We start from the raw sequence: 23,241 nt of genomic DNA, 5'->3' as shown, positions 1-23,241 counted from the left end.
TCTGGTTCGGCCTCATTGAAGCGGGGAACAAGCTGTACTGCTTTTTGTAAACTGAAATCGTTTACAGAATGCGAAAACTGCCTCCTCTCTCTTTCCCTATCAAATTCTTCCCTTGCGAATGCTCTCTGTTCCCTAGTTTGCTCAAGATTGATTTTTGCCAGCTCAAGTGCCAACGACGCTGATTCACCCTGAGACAACCCAGCTGCACTATACTGACCATTTTGCTCCGTAGGTGTATCATCTTCCTCCTGCGAGAACATAAGAGTTTTTTCCCCAGCTCCCGTAGAGGGAGGAGTTTGATGTGCCATCTCTTCTTCAATAAGTATGTCAGCTATAAGTGAACGCAGTTGCGCAGCTGTGAGAGTGCGTTTATAGGGAATGCCAATGGAACGAGCAATTTGCCAACAACGCTGTAGGGACAATTTAGGTAGGTTATGCAAAGTATATGCCGACACCAGGCGTCTGACTCGTCTAGGTGGCATAAGTTATTCGCTATGCACAGTACGAATACCCCAACGTAACACGTTAATTTGCAGAACACGCTTAGCTATGCACAGTACGATTGCAGAATACGCATACAAGCAAAGCCGACTGCACACAAGATTGACCGTAGCGAAGCGAGCACACTGAACAAGCTAGTAGCGAGCTGTTGAACGATCACACAATAGCAAGGCTGATCATAAGCAACTGACACGCAAAATTTGTAAAGCGAAGCGAAACAGCAAGCTACACAATGTTCCTGCTACAAGCTTCACCCTAAGCTCAACCGTTTCTCTAAGTCCAGCTCTCGGACAGGCTACCCATATTACAACCTAGGATTTCAAATGGCCTGTTATCCCAGGTGTAATGGGAGCAAATAAACACAGTAGAAAAAGTTTAGACTTATATTATCCTTCACCAATTATAACAGCAATATGTACACTATGTACAGTGATAAATATAGTGCACTCCACGGTAAGCAAGGCAGAAATAGAAGCCACAAGATAGCAGACCGTGCTTCAACCAGCTCTAGAATGGGAATGACAAGGGCAGACAGGAGAGCGGTATCCACATAACCTCTGCGATTGTCAATCCCACCTTCTTATTGGCTAGAACCTGGTCACTAGTTGAACGATGGGGCCCCATCATCAACTCTTAGCAACCTGGTTCGCTGGTTGGGGGAGATAGCCTGTAAATGAGGGTGTGTCCATGCGCCGAATAAAGGTTACGTACTCTTTGCATGCCACAGGCCCAAAGAAACTTGGTAGTACTAGCCCTTTGGTAAAGAAACTGAGAAACACGAAAAAATTGAAGAAAGAAATTGTTTTATGAAAACAGGCCTTCACTTTATTCATGTCAACACAAGATCACTTCTTCCTAAACTGGCAGAGATTAGGATTCTAGCTAACAAAATTAGGGCGGCAGTTATAACCATCTCTGAATCCTGGTTGGATGATACGGTGACTGACGACGAGGGCAAAATAGGTTACAATATAAAACGCTTAGATAGGAACAGAAAATGTGGTGGAGTATGTGCCTACATTAGAAATGACTTAGCTTACAGCCCAAGACCTGATTTAAATAACAATAAACTGGAGATTCTATGGTTTGAAGTGCTGCTTCCCAAGACCAAACCCATCTTAGTAGGAACTAGTTACCGCCCTCCTACCCAGGACCAGTTCTTAGAAGACTTTTCCAGAGTCTTGTCCGGAGTTGAAAACAATTGCGAGACAATAATACTGGGCGATTTCAATATCTGTTTTCAGCAGCAAAATAACGGGCTATGCAAAAGGTATAAGCAAATTCTAGGATTAAATAGCTACACTCAACTAATTAATACACCAACCCGGATCACACATTTCTCAGCCACCCTAATTGACCACATACTTTGTAACCGCTCTGAGAACATTAGTCAGTCAGGCGTCATTACCACAGGTCTTAGTGATCATTTCAGCATTTACTGCACCAGGAAAATCACTAGGGATAGGATAGGCCTACACAGGACAATAAAAATGAGGTCAACTAGAAACTACAGTAAAGAAACACTGGTAAATAGGCTACACAATTGTGACTGGACAGAGATAACAAGTTGCACGGACGTAAATGATGCCTGGGAAAAATTCAAAACAATGTTCACTACCATCCTTGATAATATTGTACCAGTTAAAGAGGTTAGGATTAAACGGAGAACTGAACCCTGGATGACTACTGAGATATTAGATAATATGAAATTCAGAGACCAGTTGCTAAAAAGATTTAAAGCAAACCGACAGGATATTGCAGCACTAAATGAATTCCAAAGGGTGAGGAACAGAGTGCAGAGACTTATAAAAGGAGCAAAGGCAAAGCACTATTGCTCAGAAAACAAGCAAATTTCTCTGCTAGCTTCCGCACTGGACAGACGCACCTGCTCCCGATTGGCTGCTTTGCATTGCTTGCTCCTGATTGGTTGCCTTGCGATCCCCGTGCTGGGAGAGGCTTTTGCTGAGTTTGTTGAAGGAAACTTGCACTGATCTTCTTGCTTCAAGAAGACCTTGTCTAATTGGTTGATTCTGGACACTCTTCATCTTGGCTCCAGGATTTTGTGCGTCGCTGGCTGCTTGCCCCAGGGCAGACCGTTGGCCTCTGCACTCCTGCAGCTGGGTGAAGTCTTCCCACCTCATCCTACTGGGTGTCGTCTGCTGATACATTGTTCACAAGCAACACTTCCACACCTCTGCACTTTGTGTATGTGTAATCCTGGCACACAGATATCCTCATACCCATGTTCGGTTGTGACAGCATCTTGGAGAATAAGACAGCTTTTTTTTAACCAATATCTTTTTTGTGTGTGACACGGGTTTAGCTCTCTGTTGTGCCGTAATCTCCTCAGAGGCCAGTCGAGCCCTCTTCATTGAGGTGGTAAAAGATCCCAACACAGTGGATCGGCTTGATTACATCGCTCTGGAGACACCAGCACCTTTCTCTCCTCTCTAAGATTTTCTTCTTTTTTTCTGGATCGGCTGGACCTGCTCCTGCGTCGGTGGGAGTATTCGTCTGGTCGGTGCCCGTGGCTGGATTCTTTGTGATTTATGCACGGGAAGCCTCATCTTGGCAGGTACATTTCACAACACAAACATGTCCTGTCAGAAATATACGCTTGACGCCCCATAGACGCCACTAACGATTTATGCAGCATCCCTACCTGTGCTGTTGTCATCATGGCAACTGTACAGAGACCCAGCTTTCCGACAATGGCCCTTATGCTAAAGTACTCTAAAGATGATAAGGATACTATTGATTATGCTGTGAATTATGACCTCTGTACCGGTAAGGAAGTCCGAGACAAGCTCTCTCAGGCAGGTTTTGCTATCGATTGGGCTCCTGATCATAAGGCCAGGAGCACAGTCGTGGCAAAATTTGTAGACTCATCACTGATTAACGAATACATCCAAGACAAAGACGCTTTGATGACTGACATTTCCTCACAAAATCATGTCACAGTTGAGGAACTTTTTCACCCTGAACGTACCAACATTCTTAAGATCAGATGTTCTACTCCAGATGAGGCTGATACATTGTTCAAACATGGTGTCCGAGCAAACTACTTCCTTCTTCCACCTACTTCACTGTTTCTCCCTAACTATGTTCCTGTTCATCAGTGCTTTAAATGCCTTGAGTTTGGTCATTTGAAGAATGCTTGTAACAAGCAACAGCTATGTTCCAAGCGTTCTTCTCCAGGCCACACATGGCAGAAATGTTCCAACCCTCCCAAATGCTTGCACTGCTCTCAGGCACGTTCTGCAACTTCTTTTCAATGTCCTTCTCGTAAGGAACATGTTTCTTCCTTACGAAAAGACCAACCTCTAAACCTTCCTAACCCAGTCTTGACACCATTTCCACAAGCACAGTCAACATCCTCATCCACTTACCAACCTAATACTTCTGTTCCTTTTACTTCCACCTCTATAGCCTACCCTTCCTATGCTGCTGCTGCCCAAACAAACCTTCCCACGGCTCCTTCTTCCTCCAAACAATCAAATATCCTTGAGACCATTGTACTCACTGCTGTCTACTGTCACACAGCATTCAAAAGTGCCAACTATCCCACGATGCTAAATGATCTTCTAAAAGCCAACAATTTTGACCCCATCATTTTTCCTCCTGATTTCTTTCTTCCCAAGGATGAACTCTTCCCTATCACCTATCTCTCTTCTCCTGAAACTTCACATGCTACTACTCAGGCACATCCTTCTCCTCCTACCCACCTGCCACAGTCCACTCTTCAGACTCCTACTAGCTCAGGCTCTAGCACCGAGAGATCTCAACCTTGCTCTGCCACAACACGCCCTTCTCGTTCTCCTGCTCCTTCACATAAGTCTCGCTCTCCTTGCCAACAACCAAATTATACAAATTCTCCCAACTTCAACAAGCACTTGGAAAAAGTTAACAAAATATTCAAGCAAAACCAAACCCCAACCTCCTCCTATGTCGCTAACACTTCCTCTAGCCTCACCTCATCCTCTCGTCATACCTCATCATCACGTTCCAACTCCTCCTCCCGCCCCCCTCATCCCCCCTCCCCGTGCAGACTCCAAAAACCGACGGAAAACATTACATCCAGTCAAGAACAGATCAGATGAAGGCACAATTATGATGGGTTATCCAGGTAAATGTATGAAAGCTTTATATCCCCCAACTTCAGGTAAACCCAACCATGGCCCTTAAGGTTATCCAATTTAACATACGAAGTTATAACGCAAATAAATACATTCTTGCTGACCTCATTGAGTCCGAACGACCAGACGTTCTGATGTTCAAGCACGTGTGTGCGTGATGACCAACGTGTCACACATTTAGGATACACAACCCGTCAATCCCCTGCTGATAACTGGAATGGCGTAGCTATTCTGTTGAAAGGCACCATCAAACATGAATTCTTGTCCCTCCCATTTACATATTCTTACAGCATGGCTGTGAAAATTTACACGATGCATGGTCCCATAATACTATACACAACATATACTAGACCTAATACAAACATCAACATCCATGACCTCACCATACTTTTTAATCACACACATCTCCCTGTATACCTTCTAGCTGACCTAAACGCCAAACACACGGCCTTCCATGATAACTCCACTAACCTGCATGGTAGGCAACTATTTACTCTTGTCACACAAAAACATCTCATTCACCTTGGTCCTTACTTCCCCACTATCTTCACACATAGTGGCCAAGGCACTCCTGACAAGATTATCACAGACAGAGCCAGTACACATCTACACCATTTCACTACACCTGGCCCACTCTCTGGATCTGACCACATTCCAGCTATTTTCCACATTTCATCTAATCCCATACAAATTCCTGTACGCCCCACTCCAGCTTACTCTCAGGCAGATTGGGATATATTTAAACAACATCTTGACACTATAGATCTCAAACACAATTACGATAATAGACCTGTAACAGACATAGATTCACAAATCTCACGCATTCATCAATCTATTAACCAAGCCGCTTTAATAGCCGTACCTATGACACAATATAAAGTAAGGTATTCTTTCCGCCCATCAGAAAGAACTAAAAGACTGCTCTTCTGTTACAGACACCGTTTTCTTGCTAACCAAAATAGATTAAACACTATTCATTGGGATCTTACCATATTCCGAGTACACATCATTCATAGTCTAGATGAAGACCATGCTAGACACTGGCAATCCCTCTTAAGCACTACAGATGTTAAATGCACTAAAGATCCAAAAACTTTCTGGACCTTCATTAGAAGAATTATGGGCACCACTTCTACTAAGTTTTAGACACATCATCCAAATCAATAGACACACATCAGACCCTGCTGAGGCTGTCCACATATTTAAAGATATATGGGAAAACATCTTCCACCCACATCCTCCTGACCCAGCTGCCATTAAACACACATTAGATATTGAAAGATGGGTAGCTACACACGAAGACTTAACCACTCCTGACCCTATCATATCTCTTAACACACTCTCCTCTGCTCATCTTCTTAACTCTCCTTTTTCTGTAGCTGATGTTCATTCCCTATTAACTCACCTTCCTAAGAAAGCTCCTGGAGCTTTTGGTCTCTCACACTCTGTTCTTAGACATATTCCACTTTCAGTTGCTTCTGCTATTACCGACTTTTTTAATGCTGTTGGTCAATTTTTAAAGCAGCTGTGCATGACAGGAGTGACCTAGCCTGTGTAACTAAATTATTTTACCTCAAAGGACAGGTAAAAGGAGATGCTCACATACTCATACAAGCCTTTCCCAATGTAGAGGACTCTTACAAGGAAGCAGTTGACTTGTTGAAGGTCACTTATGGTAATATAGAACAAAGTAGGTTGGATCTAGTGAATATCATTGTTAGTTTAAAATCTCCAGATCATACTTACAAAGGTTTACAGCAGTTTAGAGTTAAACTGGAGAGCACTCTCAAATATAATCTGAAGGAATCAGACTGGTTATTGAGTGCCATAGTACAGAATAAATTAAACTATAAAACACTTGAATGATTCTCAAACAAGTATCACAAGGGTTATTTTGGTCTGGAGGAAATAAGACTAGGTCTACAAGAATTAATCCTCTTCAAGGGGGGCTCCTTGGCGTGGTGAAGGGGCTCTTGGTCTGAGGAATTAGACCTGTCGGTCTTCTTCCTCAGACCAAACCTAATTACCCCCTAATCTCCCCTCCCCTATCCCATCCTCCCCTTTTTCCTTTCCTCCTCCTCCTCCCCACCCCTCCTTTTGCCCTTCCTCTTTTTGGCCTTTGGGGTTTTTCCCACAGGCGCACTAGTTCCTAGGTAGGGGAAAGGGTACTGGGGTCCATCCCATTCCGTTCGGGTTCTTGGCGGTGGCATAGTTTGCCGTGGAATCTGGATCGCCTGGGGATGTCCCGATCCCTCTCCGGTATCCCGGAGAGTGGCTTTGGGTGTCTTTCGGGTGACGGGTGTATCTCTGGAAGCCACCTTTCAGATTCCGGGGGTGGTGGCAGAAGGAGGTATGCTTTGTGGCAGATATCCGACCGCCCTCTCTTTTGTCCACCGAGGTAGCTCGGCAGATGTGAGGTTGCTATCCCGGATTGGTGGTTTACTGGCGTGAAGGGTAGGGTATGGCACGGGTTCCATGCTGCATCTGCGCTACTAGCGGTGCTGAGGTCCTCTTGGGCGCAGAGGGAGATTTCTGGCCCTTTCATTCCTCCTGGGAACTCTTCCTCCCCGCTCCCCCCTTTTTTTATTCTTTTTTTATTTTTATTTTCTTTTCTTCTTTCTTTTTTTCTTAAAAACAAAAAGCAAAGGAGTAACCTAACCACAGAGAACTCAATCCATGAACCCACTACCCCCGGGCCCCTTCTTGATACTGCACCCCATTCTGACCCTGCCTTGTATTTTGACCACTCTTCGGACACTCCTGATGCCCCTGTACCTCCTGCTGGTGCTGTTTCCTCACCTGCTTCAGGTACTGGGGCTTCGACTGACTCCTTCAATTTGTCTGACCTCCGCTCTCCTTTGACTATGCTTCTGGCCTCTCCCTCTAAGGTACGGCAATTTTCGAATCGCCAGCCCATTTCACGACGGACCAACTCCGGTCCTACTCCTAAACGCCAACGACAATCTCCTGATGATATCCCTTCGTTACCTTCCCATTCTACTAGGAAAAGACCGACACGTCATGCACTTCCTCTCCACGCTCAGTTTCGGATCATACAATGGACTAAATTCTTTACTTTAAGACCGACTTCTTCTTCTGCCTATCTTTCTGACCATAGTATTGGCAAAGCGCTCCTGTGCCATGTAGGTAGAGATATTTCATTTCATGCTCTCAAGAGCGGTAGCGCATCGTCACTGTCCAGAATGCTACCCAAGCTCATGATCTTTCTCTCCTTTCGCATATCGATACTACTCCTATCCCTATTGAAAAACATCTTTCTCTCAATTCTTGTAGTGGTACTGTCATTCTGCCCTATACCATAGTCCAGCAGAATTTCCAGTCATGTGGCAATGACATTCTTGAACAGCTGGAACTCCAGGATCTCCCAATCCTCAAAGTAGACACTTACGTCCTTCCTGCCCGTGGGCGGAGACATTACCCTTGCAATGTGGCTCGATTAGACAGCCGTGAACTCCCGTCCTCTGTTTATGTCGCAGGTCATCGGTTACAAGTTCGAAAGGTGATCCCTACACCACAACAGTGTAGAACTTGCTGGCGTTTTGGTCACCCAGCAAAATATTGCAGATCTATGGCCGAATGCCCAGTCTGTGGTGCCGACGACCATTCTAATACATCTTGCAGTCAACCTCCATCTTGCCTTAATTGTAATGAGGCTCATCCTTCGTACTCTCGCCGTTGCCAGGTCTACTTGAATGAGCGTGAAATCCTGAAATCCGTTGCCTCAAAGAAGCAGAAGGTCTCCCTTATGCTATGGCAGTTACTCATCTCCGCCTCCAAGGGAGACTACCCCGTGTTTCTTATTCTCGTGTTTCAAAACGTCCCCCCACTTCTGGAGTCCCATCTTCTGCAGCCTCCTCTGTTGTTACCCCTCCCATAGCCACTCTGGCATCTAATCCTTTTGCTGTCCTTGGCTCTGATGTCCCGACTACAACTCAGTCTGTTCTCACATCTTCACGTCCTTCCTCACAAGCCCCGGTATCGACAAGACCCCATACGACACCTTCTACCAATCACCCCTCTACTTCTCAGAAGTCCAAAAAAAACACCAGTGCTCAAATCTTCGTTGCCCCTACCTTCCCTTCTTCCACCTCTGCACTTTACCTTTCCAGTCTCTGTACCTAGTTCTTCCCCTCTATCTGGCTCTATTACAAGTGTGGAGGTTCACCCTCCTCCTCGTACTATGCCTTCCACCCCCGTTCCCTCCCAAGTTTCTCTCTCTTCTGCCACCTCCCAGGTTTCTGCCTCTTTTGTCCCCTCCCACACTTCTTCTCCAGTCCTCTACACTTTCGTCCCCCCCTACTTTGGTACAGTTCATTACTGTCCCAATCTTTACTCACTCTCCTCCTTCTACCTCCAATATTGTCTCCCATACATCTTTGAATTCAGAAACACTTGAAGCCATTTCAGAATATATTGCAGAGACTAAACCTTCAATGGACACTGATCCACTTCCTGTTCCTTCTCTTCCCTCTCCTCCATCTTCACAACTCCACTCTTCGCAACGCTCCGTTCCTTCGCTTCTTGAACACCTTCCAATGCCACCACACGTTGACTTTTCTAACCCCTCTAGTCCGTAGGTGCCCTTCCCTATGGATTCCTGGTATTTTCTTCATTGCCAATCATGGCCTATTTACAGTGGAATATCCGCGGCCTCAGGGGTAATCGGGGTGAGCTTCAGCTGTTGCTTTCCAGGTTTTCCCCTGTTGGTGCTTGCTTACAAGAACCAAAATTACACTCAGCTGTTTTCCAACCTCTCTCAGGCTATAATTTATTGTATTCTTCGGATCCTTTCTCAGATGGGACCTTTAATGAAAGTGCTTTTCTTCTACGCAATGATATTCCGTACTGTCAACTATTTGTCCATACCTCGCTGCATTACACTGCAGCCCGTATCCACTTGAATAAGTGGTATACAATATGTTCTTTATATCTCTCTCCTTCTCGAGCATTTTCTATCCCAGATTTTGCTTTTCTAGTTTCATCCTTACCACCGCCACTTCTGTTACTTGGTGATTTCAACGCCCACCATTTCCTCTGGGGGGGTCTCATTGTGACTCATGTGGCATCCAGTTGGAGGCTTTTCTCGCCTCTCACCCTCTCCATGTTTTAAATACAGGTACTCCCACCCATTTTGATCATCGTACTCGTACTCTCTCTTGCATCGATCTATCAGTCTGCTCTTCCTCCACTGCACTAGACTTCACCTGGTCTGTTCTACCGGACTTACATGACAGCGATCATTTTCCTATCATTCTTACTTCACCTTCTTATTCACCACCTTTCCATAGCCCTCGCTGGCAATTTGATCGGGCAAATTGGGACCTTTACTCGAAACTCACTGCTTTTAGTGAGGTTCCTTCTTCATTCTCCATTGATGAGCTCCCACACCTCTTCTCGACGTCAGTTTATGCCGCAGCTTCTCATTCTATACCTCAAACCTCAGGCAGGCGTTCTCAGAAGTGCGTGCCTTGGTGGTCTCCTGCTTGTGCTCGTGCAGTACATTTGAAAAGCACTGCATGGGGCAGGTACCAGTACAGTAGAACTGATGAGAGACTTCTTGATTTTAAGCAGAAGCGTGCGATCGCTCACCGTGTCATCCGTGATGCTAAACGCACTTGCTGGTGAGATTATGTTTCCACCATCACCTCTGCTTCCTCTATGAGTGCAGTCTGGAAAAAAGTGAGGAAATTGAGTGGTAAATACTCTCCTGACCCAGCTCCTGTTCTACGGGTCGCTGGTGTTGATGTAGCAAACCCTCTTGACCGTGCCATTGAAATTGGCACTCATCTGGTCCGTATTTCCCAGGGGCTCCATCTATGCCCCTCGTTTCTTTCCTCAAAGTCTGCCAGAGAGTTAGTACCCTTGGACTTTTCTTCTCTCAGAGAAGAACAGTATAATGTACCTTTTACACTTCAGGAACTGGAGGCAACGCTCTCAGCTTGCCGATCATCGGCAGCTGGGCCTGACGACATTCATATTCGTATGTTACAACATTTACATCAGTCAGCCCTTGTAGTCCTCTTACACCTCTTCAATCTTATTTGGGTACAAGGAGTTCTTCCCCAGTTGTGGAAATCTGCCATTGTTCTCCCTTTCCGCAAGTCGGGTACTACAGGACATGATGCCTCCCACTATCGTCCCATCGCTCTTACTAGTGCAGTTTGCAAAGTGATGGAACGTCTGGTAAATCAACGTTTAATGTGGTATTTAGAGACACACAACAGTCTCTCCGCTAGTCAATATGGCTTTCGTAAGGGCCGTTCTACCATAGACCCCTTACTACGCTTGGATACGTATGTTTGTAATGCCTTTGGGAATAATCACTCAGTTATTGCCATATTTTTTGACCTTGAGAAGGTATATGACATAACTTGGAGGTATAATATTTTGCCCCAGGCCCACTCCTTAGGCCTCCGAGGCAATCCCCCATCCTTCCTTAAGACCTTTTTAACTGACAGACATTTCCGTGTTCGAGTCAATAATGTGCTTTCCCCGGACTTCATCCAAGCTGAAGGAGTCCCTCAGGGATGTGTTCTGAGGACAACGCTTTTTCTCCTTGCTATAAATGATTTGGCCTCTGTTCTTCCACCCAATATTTGGTCATCACTCTATGTTGATGACTTCGCTATTGCTTGTGCAGGCGCTGACTGTCAGCTTATTGCCGTTTCTTTCCAGCATGCGGTCGACCATGTTTCCACTTGGGCCACCACACATGGGTTTAAATTTTCCAGTACCAAAACTCACCAGATTACTTTCACTAGATGCTCTCTCATCTCCGATCATCCTTTGTATCTCTATGGCTCCCGTATCCCCGAACGTGATACAATCAGGTTTCTAGGCCTTCTCTTTGACCGTCGGTTATCCTGGAAACCTCACATTACCTCTCTGAAGGCAACTTGTCACAGCCGGCTAAACCTTCTTAAAACCCTTGCTCATCTTTCCTGGGGAGCTGATCGTCGAACTCTGCTTCGCCTACATTCAGCCCTCGTTTTATCGAAACTCGATTATGGTGACCAGATTTATTTAGCTGCCTCTCCTGCTACTCTCTCTAGCCTTAACCTCATACATCACCACGGATTACGTTTATGCCTTGGTGCTTTTCACTCTTCCCCTGTTGAGAGCCTCTATACAGAAGCGAATGTTCCATCCTTGTCTGATCGCCGTGATGCCCATTGCCTTCGCTACTATGTACGCTCTCACGATCTCCACAATCCTTCCATTTATAGAATGGTCACCGATATTAGTAGACATTCTTTATTTGTTCGCCGCCCCTGTTTGCTCCATCCCCTTTCTCTTCGCCTACATTCGCTCTTGTCTTCCCTTCAGTTACCACCTTTATATGTTCATGTAGCATCTCACTTTTCCCTACCCCCCTGGGAAGTTCCAGCTGTTCGGGTCTGTTCTTTCTCACTCCCTTGCTCGGAAGCCCAACTGCCTAGGATGGCTTCCCGCTCTCTTTTTCTTGATCACTTCCACTCTCATTCTCATGCCATCACTGTGTACACAGATGGCTCTAAGTCTTCAGACGGTGTCGGATTTGCAGCAGTGTTTCCGGACAGCATCGTGCGGGGGCATTTACTATCTTCAGCTAGCATTTTTACTGCTGAATTGTATGCCATTCTTACAGCACTTATTCATATCGCATCTATGCCTGTCATCATTTGTGGTAGTCTCAGACTCCCTTAGTGCTCTACAGGCTATACGAAAATTTGATATATCTCACCCCCTAGTTTTCCGTATCCAACTTTGGCTACGCCGTATCTCTACCAAACATAAAGATATTGTTTTTTGTTGGGTCCCTGGTCATGTCGACGTACAGGGCAATGAACAGGCAGACACTGCTGCGCGGTCAGCAGTGCATGACCTACCAATTTCCTATAGAGGTGTTCCATTTCTGGACTATTTTGCTGCAATAGCTACCCACCTTCATACCCGTTGGCAACAACATTGGTCAACTCTGCTCGGTAACAAACTTCATTCTATTAAACCGAGCATAGGATACTGGCCGTCTTCTTGTCATCAGTGCCGAGGTTGGGAGACCACTCTCTCCCGCCTTCGCATTGGCCACACTCGTCTTACCCATGGGTATCTCATGGAGAGGCACCCTGTTCCTCTCTGTGAGCAGTGTCAAGTTCCTGTATCGATTAGCCACATTCTGTTAGACTGTCCTCTCTATCAACAAGCACGCAGAATTTACCTCCGTCGTCGTCTCCACTCTACTACTCTCTCTTTACCTTCCCTTCTTGCTGATGGACCCTCCTTTAATCCTGACTCTCTCATTGACTTCTTGACAACGACTGATTTACTCCACAAACTCTGATGATGATACCTTTCGCACTCCCCTCAGCCCTTTCTAGCTCAGTCTCTTGCTGCCCTTTACCCTTTCACCATCCACTGCCCCGCTGTTCTCCGTAACCTATTACTCATCCATCTCCCTTTTACCACCTGATACCCTCGCTTCCTTCCTGCCCTGCAGCGCTGTATAGCCCTTGTGGCTTAGCGCTTCCTTTTTGATTATAATAATAATAATACAAGAATTAATTGTGCAGTTGCAGACCAGCCAACTAACTCATTTTAAAGATGCAACACATAATAACTCTGAGGTATCTGTCAAGTTTCACAAAGGGAAAAATTATCCCAATGGTAATAATCAAAATTCATTTCCTAAAAAGAGTTGCATAGGTGCATATCAAGTGGTAGGAATCAGAAATAATGATTCTCCATAAGGTAAGAAGAATAAGTACCCTCCTAAGAGTATCCCAGTTAATAAGAAACCAGTCAAAGAAAAGAGAGATTGTCTCTTCTGCAAGGGTACTCATTTTTCTAAGAATTGCAATGCATACAATTCATGGAATGATAAAGTTGAAAGATTGGAGGAACTTGACAGATGTATCAGGTGTTTGGGTAATCACAATGTAAAGGATTGTTATGCCAAATTAAACTTCTGTTATCAATGTCACAAAGGAAGACACCATATAGTCTTGTGTAAAGGTCTATATGATAATGTTGATAATAATGATAATGTTGACAATCCTGACACAACAGTAGCTAATGTAAAAATTGCTGCTAATGTTAATAATGATGGTTTTGCTGAAGTAGCCTTACCTGTGTTACAGGTAAAAATTGATGATAAAAGGCATAAATCAAAAAATGTAAATGGATTATTGGACCAGGGATCCTAGCGTACTTTCATAAAACGTAAATGTCTTGATGGTATGAAAGTACAGATGGGAGATCCCACAACTTTAAAATTATCTGGTTTTCTCTCGGATAAAAGGGCTCAATTGTATGACACTGTTTATGTAACTGTCAGGTTGGGCAATGAGAAAAAACGTGTTAATGCAGTAATTGTAGATAGACTTCCAGAGAAAATATCTACAGTAGGGCTTAGTAAAGCTACAGAAACACTTTCACATAATGTAAATTTAGCACCTTCTGGTGTAAGTGATGATTCTGTAGGCTCAGTAAATATTTTGATAGGTAGTGACTATTATGCCTCCTTTGTAAAGGGTATGGTAAAGAAATGTGGTGTCATCCTTTTGAAAACTGCAGGAGGCCATGTAATGTATGGTAGGATTCCTCGTAATAATAATTCATGACTAGAGGAAACTACAAATACCATAACTGTGTGTCTTACTCATGAAATCATACCCCAGTATAATTCTTGCATAGAGGATGGTGTTGAGCCAGTGCATAAATTGTGGGAATTAGACAGCATTAGAATAAATGTAAATGAAGAAAGTCCAGACGATTCTTTTACTCAGGAGCAATACCTGAGAGATGTAAAATTTGAATCTGGACAATACTGGGTACGATTTCCGTGGAGACTGAACCATCCAGAATTGCCCACTAATTACAAAATGGCATATGGACAATTAAAGGCTCAGCTCCGCGAACTGAGTAAGACACCAGAATTGTTAACTGCCTATAATGATATAATTGCTGAGCAATTAATTAATAAATTTATAGAAGAGGTACCTCCTGAGCAAGCCAAAATATATGGTCACTATTTGCCACAACACGGAGTGAAGAAGGATTCTAAGACCACTCCTCTGAGAATTGTGTTTAATTGTAGTGCCAGGAGTAACAAAAATGTACCTAGTTTAAATGACTGTTTGATGACAGGTCCGTCGTTGACGGAAAAATTAGGAGATATCTTATTAAATTTCAGAGTGAAGCATTATGCCTTTACGGCTGACATAAGTAAAGCTTTCCTAAGAGTAGGTTTACAAGAGGCTGACCGGGATTGTACCCACTTCTTATGGCCTGAGAATCCTATTGACCCACTTAGCCCTCTGAAAACCTTTTGCTTTAGGAGCGTATTATTTGGTGCTACATCCAGTCCGTTCCTACTTCAAGCGATGATAAATGCACACCTTAAACGTATGGAAAGTCCATTGAGTAAAGTAATGAGCAAACAATTTTATGTGGACAATTTCCTGGGTGTGACGTCAACTGAAGAGGAACTGTTAATGGCTTATGGAGAGACTAATAAAATAATGAAAAGTGCAATAATGCCTCTGAGGGAATGGAATAGTAATTCGTCCAAATTAAAGGACAAAATAAGTAAAGATTACCCTGGAGATGAAGTCCCAAAATGTAATAATGTATTGGGATTAACTTGGGATACTGAGAGAGATTTGTTAATGTTAAAACCTAATAATTACAGTATGCCCAATAAATTAACTAAGAGAGTCTTGCTTGCTGAAGTTTCCAAATGTTTTGATCCACTAGGTTTAGTGTCACCCCTTACTATAAGTGGGAAATTATTAATTCAGGAAGCATGGAAACGTAAATGTGCTTGGGATGAAATTCTACCTGAGGAATTCATTAACAGGTGGGATGAATTAATTGGTGATTATGAGAAAATTCCAATGTTGGAGTTCCCACGCCAGGTGGCCAATCCAAATGGGGAAAATGTACTCCACATTTTTTGTGATGCTTCAAAATTGGCATATGGAGCAGTTGCTTACCTTCAATGTAATAATGTTATTTCTCTTGTTATGTCTAAGGCTAAAGTGTCTCCAATTAAATCACGTACCTTGCCTCTGTTGGAATTAACAGCCATTTATGTAGGTGTCAAATTAGCTAATTATATAAGAAATAAGTTGCAGGAGATAAACATTAGCGACACTGTAATTTGGTCTGATAATGAGGTATCCTTACAATGGATTCGTAATGGAAACAGTAAAATTGTGTATGTACAAAACAGAGTCGCTGAAATTAATCAGATGCAAGAGAAGTATAATAGTTTGGGTCAGCATATGTTAACATTTAATCATATACCAGGTGAGGAGAATCCAGCTGATTTCTTGTCTCGAGGTTTACCTTATGCTAAATTTGTAAATGCTGTATCATGGTTTAAAGGACCGAGCTGGTTGGTAAATAAAGCTAATTGGCCTGTACAAAAGGCGTATATTACTCCTGTTGAAATTACTGTGACCACTGCTCCAATTGTTTGTCCTTCCTTAGCCATTGATATAAATAGGTATTCTTCTTTACCCAAACTAATCAATGTAACTAAGTTGGTGTTTAAATTTCTAAACAAGATGAATATTTCATATAAGTTTTCACATCCTCTTGAATTTTGGAAAAAGAGGGTACAGGAGGAAATCTATGGAAATGAGATTAAATTGATGATGGAAAGAAAAATTGTGAAAGGTTCCATAATAGAGAATTTGGGGCTGTATTTAGAGAACAATGTAATTAGGTGCAGAGGTAGGTTACAAAATGTTGAATTGGGTGATTATGCTAAACACCCTATCTTACTGCCCAAAATTCATCATCTAACAAATTTAATTGTTCTAAATGCCCATAAAAATGTAATGCATGGTGGGGTACAAGATACCTTAAATTGTATTAGGGAAACTTTCTGGATTCCACAAGGACGGCAAAGTGTAAAAAGGGTGATTAAATCTTGTGTAATATGTCGCCGTGTGGATGCCAGATCCTATATGTACCCAGGTCCTCCACCATTGCCAAATGACCAATTTGAGTCGTTTAGCAACGAACTCCGCCTGGCCGCAGTGTGAAAAATACTGTATATATTTTCCAGAAATACAGTAGTTATATGTAAATAGATGGCCATACTGCATTTAATAATATTTGTCATAGAAAACGGAAAGCCTGCGTCTGCACAGAAGGACAGTCACCATTGTTAATTTGAATTGAACAGAACGTTAGTGTAATGGGAAGAATTTTTCGTGCTCTAGAGGTTAAAATTGGGCTGACACCTCTCAAATAGGAGGCGAAATTGTTGGATGTGCATTCCTGCATAACTTGAGATATCAGGCGACTGGACAAGACAGCTCCAGGAACCCCAGCTAAGTCATGTCTATATTATGTTTATAGTTCTGGCCAGTATTATTATCATAAATGTAGACAGGGGGGTTTTCTGAGTATGATGCAACTTAATCTCCAGTTAAATTGGTGAGTGATTTTTAAGATATTCTCCTTCTGTTATGTATATGTGTATCTATAATCATTATTTTTAATATACAGTCCACAAATTTATATATTTACCAGCATTCCTGGTGATGTATATTTCATTTAATTAATAGGTCCAGAGCAACTTGTGGATATGACAGTGGTAGGTATCGAAGGGGGATATTTTTTGCGACCTAGGTGTCCCAAATTCCTACTTGTCTAATTGATAAATAATAATTATCTTTGTTCATTTACTGCTATGTACATAATGAGTTACATACAGATAAATGCAATTTTCCACAAGTGGCTCCATCACCAGCGAAGTGTAGTCAAATACACAACACACTTCCGCAACACAACGTGAGCCTCCCGACACCTGACGTCTAAACCAGCTCTTTATCTCAGCCTGAAGCATATCAGCCAGCGAGCACTGTCTGCAGTCTGCTCTCTCCTCTATGTCCTCAACATGCCCTCTCTACACTGCCTCTCAGTGCCACGCAGCTGAGTTTAGCCCTGGCTCTTTCATCTACAACTCAAGACCTTCCTCTCACCGAATATTCTTCGTCTGTCCACACTTCCCCACTCACCCACCGGAGTCCCAACAGAAGAGCCTGCTATGTGTGTTCTCAATGTCTGCCCCACGATCGACTTAGCTGCTGGGTTAAGCCCTGGCTCTATTTCGACAACTAAGAACACTCCTCTCCAGCACTATTCTTCGTCTGTCCCGTCTTCCCCGCTCATCCCATTTGGGATCTTACCTGAACTTTCGTTCGTTCGTTCGTACCCCAGGTAGATCTGTTTGTAACTTGAAAAGCCCACTGTGTGGGCGAAACGTTGTCAATAAAGGATCACATTAAACTGCATATGTGTTTATGTTTCCATTTACCTGGAGTTTACCTGGAGAGAGTTCCGGGGGTCAACGCCCCCGCGGCCCAGTCTGTGACCAGGCCTCCTGGTGGATCAGAGCCTGATCAACCAGGCTGTTGCTGCTGGCTGCACGCAAACCAACGTACGAGCCACAGCCCGGCTGATCAGGAACTGACTTTAGGTGCTTGTCCAGTGCCAGCTTGAAGACTGCCAGGGGTCTGTTGGTAATCCCCCTTATGTGTGCTGGGAGGCAGTTGAACAGTCTCGGGCCCCTGACACTTATTGTATGGTCTCTTAACGTGCTAGTGACACCCCTGCTTTTCATTGGGGGGATGGTGCATCGTCTGCCAAGTCTTTTGCTTTCGTAGTGAGTGATTTTCGTGTGCAAGTTCGGTACTAGTCCCTCTAGGATTTTCCAGGTGTATATAATCATGTATCTCTCCCTCCTGCGTTCCAGGGAATACAGGTTTAGGAACCTCAAGCGCTCCCAGTAATTGAGGTGTTTTATCTCCGTTATGCGCACCGTGAAAGTTCTCTGTACATTTTCTAGGTCGGCAATTTCACCTGCCTTGAAAGGTGCTGTTAGTGTGCAGCAATATTCCAGCCTAGATAGAACAAGTGACCTGAAGAGTGTCATCATGGGCTTGGCCTCCCTAGTTTTGAAAGTTCTCATTATCCATCCTGTCATTTTTCTAGCAGATGCGATTGATACAATGTTATGGTCCTTGAAGGTGAGATCCTCCGACATGATCACTCCCAGGTCTTTGACGTTGGTGTTTCGCTCTATTTTGTGGCCAGAATTTGTTTTGTACTCTGATGAAGATTTAATTTCCTCATTGTGTCGGTATTTTATACCATTTATTTTCACGACACCGAAGGTTTGAGAATAATATATACCTTGAAAGGAAAATGAATTAAGAGTCCACACAAAGGCGAATAAGATCTCTACTAACTTTCCTACTACCTCTCTTGCCCCGTCCTTGTTTGCTGGCCTATATATACTGCTCCCTTCTCTACTTTCTGTTATAGTCATAAAAAATGGTTATAACTATTACCATAATTTTTAAAGGGGTGGACCGGTAAGCCAGCGGAAGGCCTTGGTCAGATGACCAAAAGCTGGCAATATAATGGCGGGTCATCATCAGACTTAGACTCGCGTTTCCTGACGAACCTTACCTAACCTCCTTTCTGTTAGTGTGACTTTGTAAATGGTCCAAGTCGGACCGAAACGTCGTCGTAAGCTCCTCTCTCTCTCTCCTATGTGCGATTCAGAAGTGTATTTTACAACACATGGAGTTTACCTGGAGTTTACCTGGAGAGAGTTTCGGGGGTCAACGCCCCCGCGGCCCGGTCTGTGACCAGGCCTCCTGGTGGATCAGCGCCTGATCAACCAGGCTGTTGCTGCTGGCTGCACGCAAACCAACGTACGAGCCACAGCCCGGCTGATCAGGAACTGTCTTTAGGTGCTTGTCCAGTGCCAGCTTGAAGACTGCCAGGGGTCTGTTGGTAATCCCCCTTATGTGTGCTGGGAGGCAGTTGAACAGTCTCGGGCCCCTGACACTTATTGTATGGTCTCTTAACGTGCTAGTGACACCCCTGCTTTTCATTGGGGGGATGGTGCATCGTCTGCCAAGTCTTTTGCTTTCGTAGTGAGTGATTTTCGTGTGCAAGTTTGGTACTAGTCCCTCTAGGATTTTCCAGGTGTATATAATCATGTATCTCTCCCTCCTGCGTTCCAGGGAATACAGGTTTAGAAACCTCAAGCGCTCCCAGTAATTGAGGTGTTTTATCTCCGTTATGCGCGCCGTGAAAGTTCTCTGTACATTTTCTAGGTCGGCAATTTCACCTGCCTTGAAAGGTGCTGTTAGAGTGCAGCAATATTCCAGCCTAGATAGAACAAGTGACCTGAAGAGTGTCATCATGGGCTTGGCCTCCCTAGTTTTGAAGGTTCTCATTATCCATCCTGTCATTTTTCTAGCAGATGCGATTGATACAATGTTATGGTCCTTGAAGGTGAGATCCTCCGACATAATCACTCCTAGGTCTTTGACGTTGGTGTTTCGCTCTATTTTGTGGCCAGAATTTGTTTTGTACTCTGATGAAGATTTAATTTCCTCATGTTTACCATATCTGAGTAATTGAAATTTCTCATCGTTGAACTTCATATTGTTTTCTGCAGCCCACTGAAAGATTTGGTTGATGTCCGCCTGGAGCCTTGCAGTGTCTGCAATGGAAGACACTGTCATGCAGATTCGGGTGTCATCTGCAAAGGAAGACACGGTGCTGTGGCTGACATCCTTGTCTATGTCGGATATGAGGATGAGGAACAAGATGGGAGCTAGTACTGTGCCTTGTGGGACAGAGCTTTTCACCGTAGCTGCCTCGGACTTTACTCTGTTGACGACTACTCTCTGTGTTCTGTTAGTGAGGAAATTATAGATCCATCGACCGACTTTTCCTGTTATTCCTTTAGCGCGCATTTTGTGCGCTATTACGCCATGGTCACACTTGTCGAAGGCTTTTGCAAAGTCTGTATATATTACATCTGCATTCTTTTTGTCTTCTAGTGCATTTAGGACCTTGTCGTAGTGATCCAGTAGTTGAGACAGACAGGAGCGACCTGTTCTAAACCCATGTTGCCCTGGGTTGTGTAACTGATGGGTTTCTAGATGGGTGGTGATCTTGCTTCTTAGGACCCTTTCAAAGATTTTTATGATATGGGATGTTAGTGCTATTGGTCTGTAGTTCTTTGCTGTTGCTTTACTGCCCCCTTTGTGGAGTGGGGCTATGTCTGTTGTTTTTAGTAACTGAGGGACGACCCCCGTGTCCATGCTCCCTCTCCATAGGATGGAAAAGGCTCGTGATAGGGGCTTCTTGCAGTTCTTGATGAACACAGAGTTCCATGAGTCTGGCCCTGGGGCAGAGTGCATGGGCATGTCATTTATCGCCTGTTCGAAGTCATTTGGCGTCAGGATAACATCGGATAGGCTTGTGTTAGTCAAATTTTGTGGCTCTCTCATAAAAAATTCATTTTGGTCTTCGACTCTCAGTCTGGTTAGCGGCTTGCTAAAAACTGAGTCATATTGGGACTTGAGTAGCTCACTCATTTCCTTGCTGTCATCTGTGTAGGACCCATCTTGTTTAAGTAGGGGCCCAATACTGGACGTTGTTCTCGATTTTGATTTGGCATAGGAGAAGAAATACTTTGGGTTTCTTTCGATTTCATTTATGGCTTTTAGTTCTTCCCGCGATTCCTGACTCCTAAAGGATTCTTTTAGCTTAAGTTCGATGCTTGCTATTTCTCTGACCAGTGTCTCCCTGCGCATTTCAGATATATTGACCTCTTTTAGCCGCTCTGTTATTCTTTTCCGTCGCCTGTAAAGGGAGCGCCTGTCTCTTTCTATTTTACATCTACTCCTCCTTTTTCTTAGAGGAATAAGCCTTGTGCATACATCGAGTGCCACCGAGTTAATCTGTTCTAGGCATAAGTTTGGGTCTGTGTTGCTTAGTATATCTTCCCAGCTTATATCGGTTAGGACTTGGTTTACTTGGTCCCACTTTATGTTTTTGTTATTGAAGTTGAATTTGGTGAATGCTCCCTCATGACTAGTCTCATTTTGTCGGTCTGGGGCTCCATGCATACATGTCTGAACCTCAATTATGTTGTGATCTGAGTATATTGTTTTTGATATGGTGACATTTCTTATCAGATCATCATTGTTAGTGAAGATGAGGTCTAGTGTATTCTCCAGTCTTGTAGGCTCTATTATTTGCTGGTTTAAATTGAATTTTGTGCAGAGATTTAAAAGCTCGTGTGAGTGTGAGTTTTCATCAGAGCTGCCTCCTGGTGTTTTTTCTGCAACAATATTATTTGCTATATTCCTCCATTTTAGGTGCCTTAAGTTGAAATCCCCCAGGAGCAAGATGTTGGGTGCAGGAGCTGGAAGATTTTCCAGACAGTGGTCAATTTTTAACAGCTGTTCCTGGAATTGCTGGGATGTTGCATCCGGAGGCTTGTAGACTACCACAATGACTAGGTTTTGGTTCTCGACCTTTACTGCTAAAACTTCCACTACGTCATTTGAGGCATTAAGCAGTTCTGTGCAAACAAGTGACTCTGCAATGTACAGGCCAACCCCCCCCTTTTGCCTGTTCACTCTGTCACATCTGTATAGGTTGTAACCTGGGATCCATACTTCGTTGTCCAAGTGATCCTTTATGTGGGTCTCAGTGAAAGCCGCGAACATTGCCTTTGCCTCTGCAAGCAGTCCACGGATGAAAGGTATTTTGTTGTTTGTAGCTGGCTTTAGACCCTGTATATTTGCAAAGAAGAATGTTATCGGACTGGTGGTATTGTTGGTACTGGGGGGGGATTTTTTTTCCGGCATTAGTATCTGTATCTGTTGGTTTGGAGTGGAGGCCATCGACTGTGGTTCCACTCCAGGAATGACTGGATTTGGTGTACGATTTCTGCCATTTCCTGCCAGTTTTTTTTCCTTCCTGGCACTAAAAAACCTCTCCCTCTTGAGTGGCTGTGGCTACCCAGGTTTTCCCCTGGCCTGGATGTTTTGTATCTTTTTGTCCCCTTTAGATGGTATGCCTGGCAATTTAAGTTATAGCACAGTCTTTCCTGTACTGAAGAGGTACACATTTCAGGGTGAAAAAGCTTACAGGAAGGGAGTTTGCATTTTCCTGTTTTCATATGGGCATGGCATTTTCTAGGGTGGTCATAGTTGCATGTCCCATCTGTTTTTCCAGATTTCCCATGCCAGCAGATACCAGCAGATTCTTTATTCAGCACATCTGTCAGACCCTGCAACATCATGGCATCTTGGTACAAAGACTTCAAAGCTTGTCCAACCTTTGGACGACGACGATGCTGTATAGCCCTTGTGGCTTAGCGCTTCTTTTTGATTATAATAATAATAATAATTTGGACGACGGCCCACTTTCACTAGTGGCAGGTCCCACTGTGATCCCGCCGCCTCCTGCTTATGCTGTACTTCCCACTAGAGTGAAGGACTGAACACATCGATTCCAGGTTGAGGGACTGATACCTCAAACTTCTTTCCTTACCCATTTCTACTTTGTATTGGACTGATGAAGCCATTGTGTGGCGAAACGTTTCTTCAATAAAAAATCCCATATATTGCATAAGTGTCTCAATTCTTCAACTTACCGGTTTTCTAAACCATTTATCACACATATTTAACACTTACGCACATTCTCCGTATGTTAGGGGCTTCCTTTGTGGTTAATAGTATTTTATTATACATAAACTACATTTTAT

This window comes from Cherax quadricarinatus, chromosome 59 (genome assembly GCF_038502225.1).
Source record: "Cherax quadricarinatus isolate ZL_2023a chromosome 59, ASM3850222v1, whole genome shotgun sequence".
NCBI lineage: Eukaryota > Metazoa > Arthropoda > Malacostraca > Decapoda > Parastacidae > Cherax > Cherax quadricarinatus.
The sequence above is the reverse complement of the archived record's forward strand: the minus strand, read 5'-3'. Positions refer to the sequence as shown.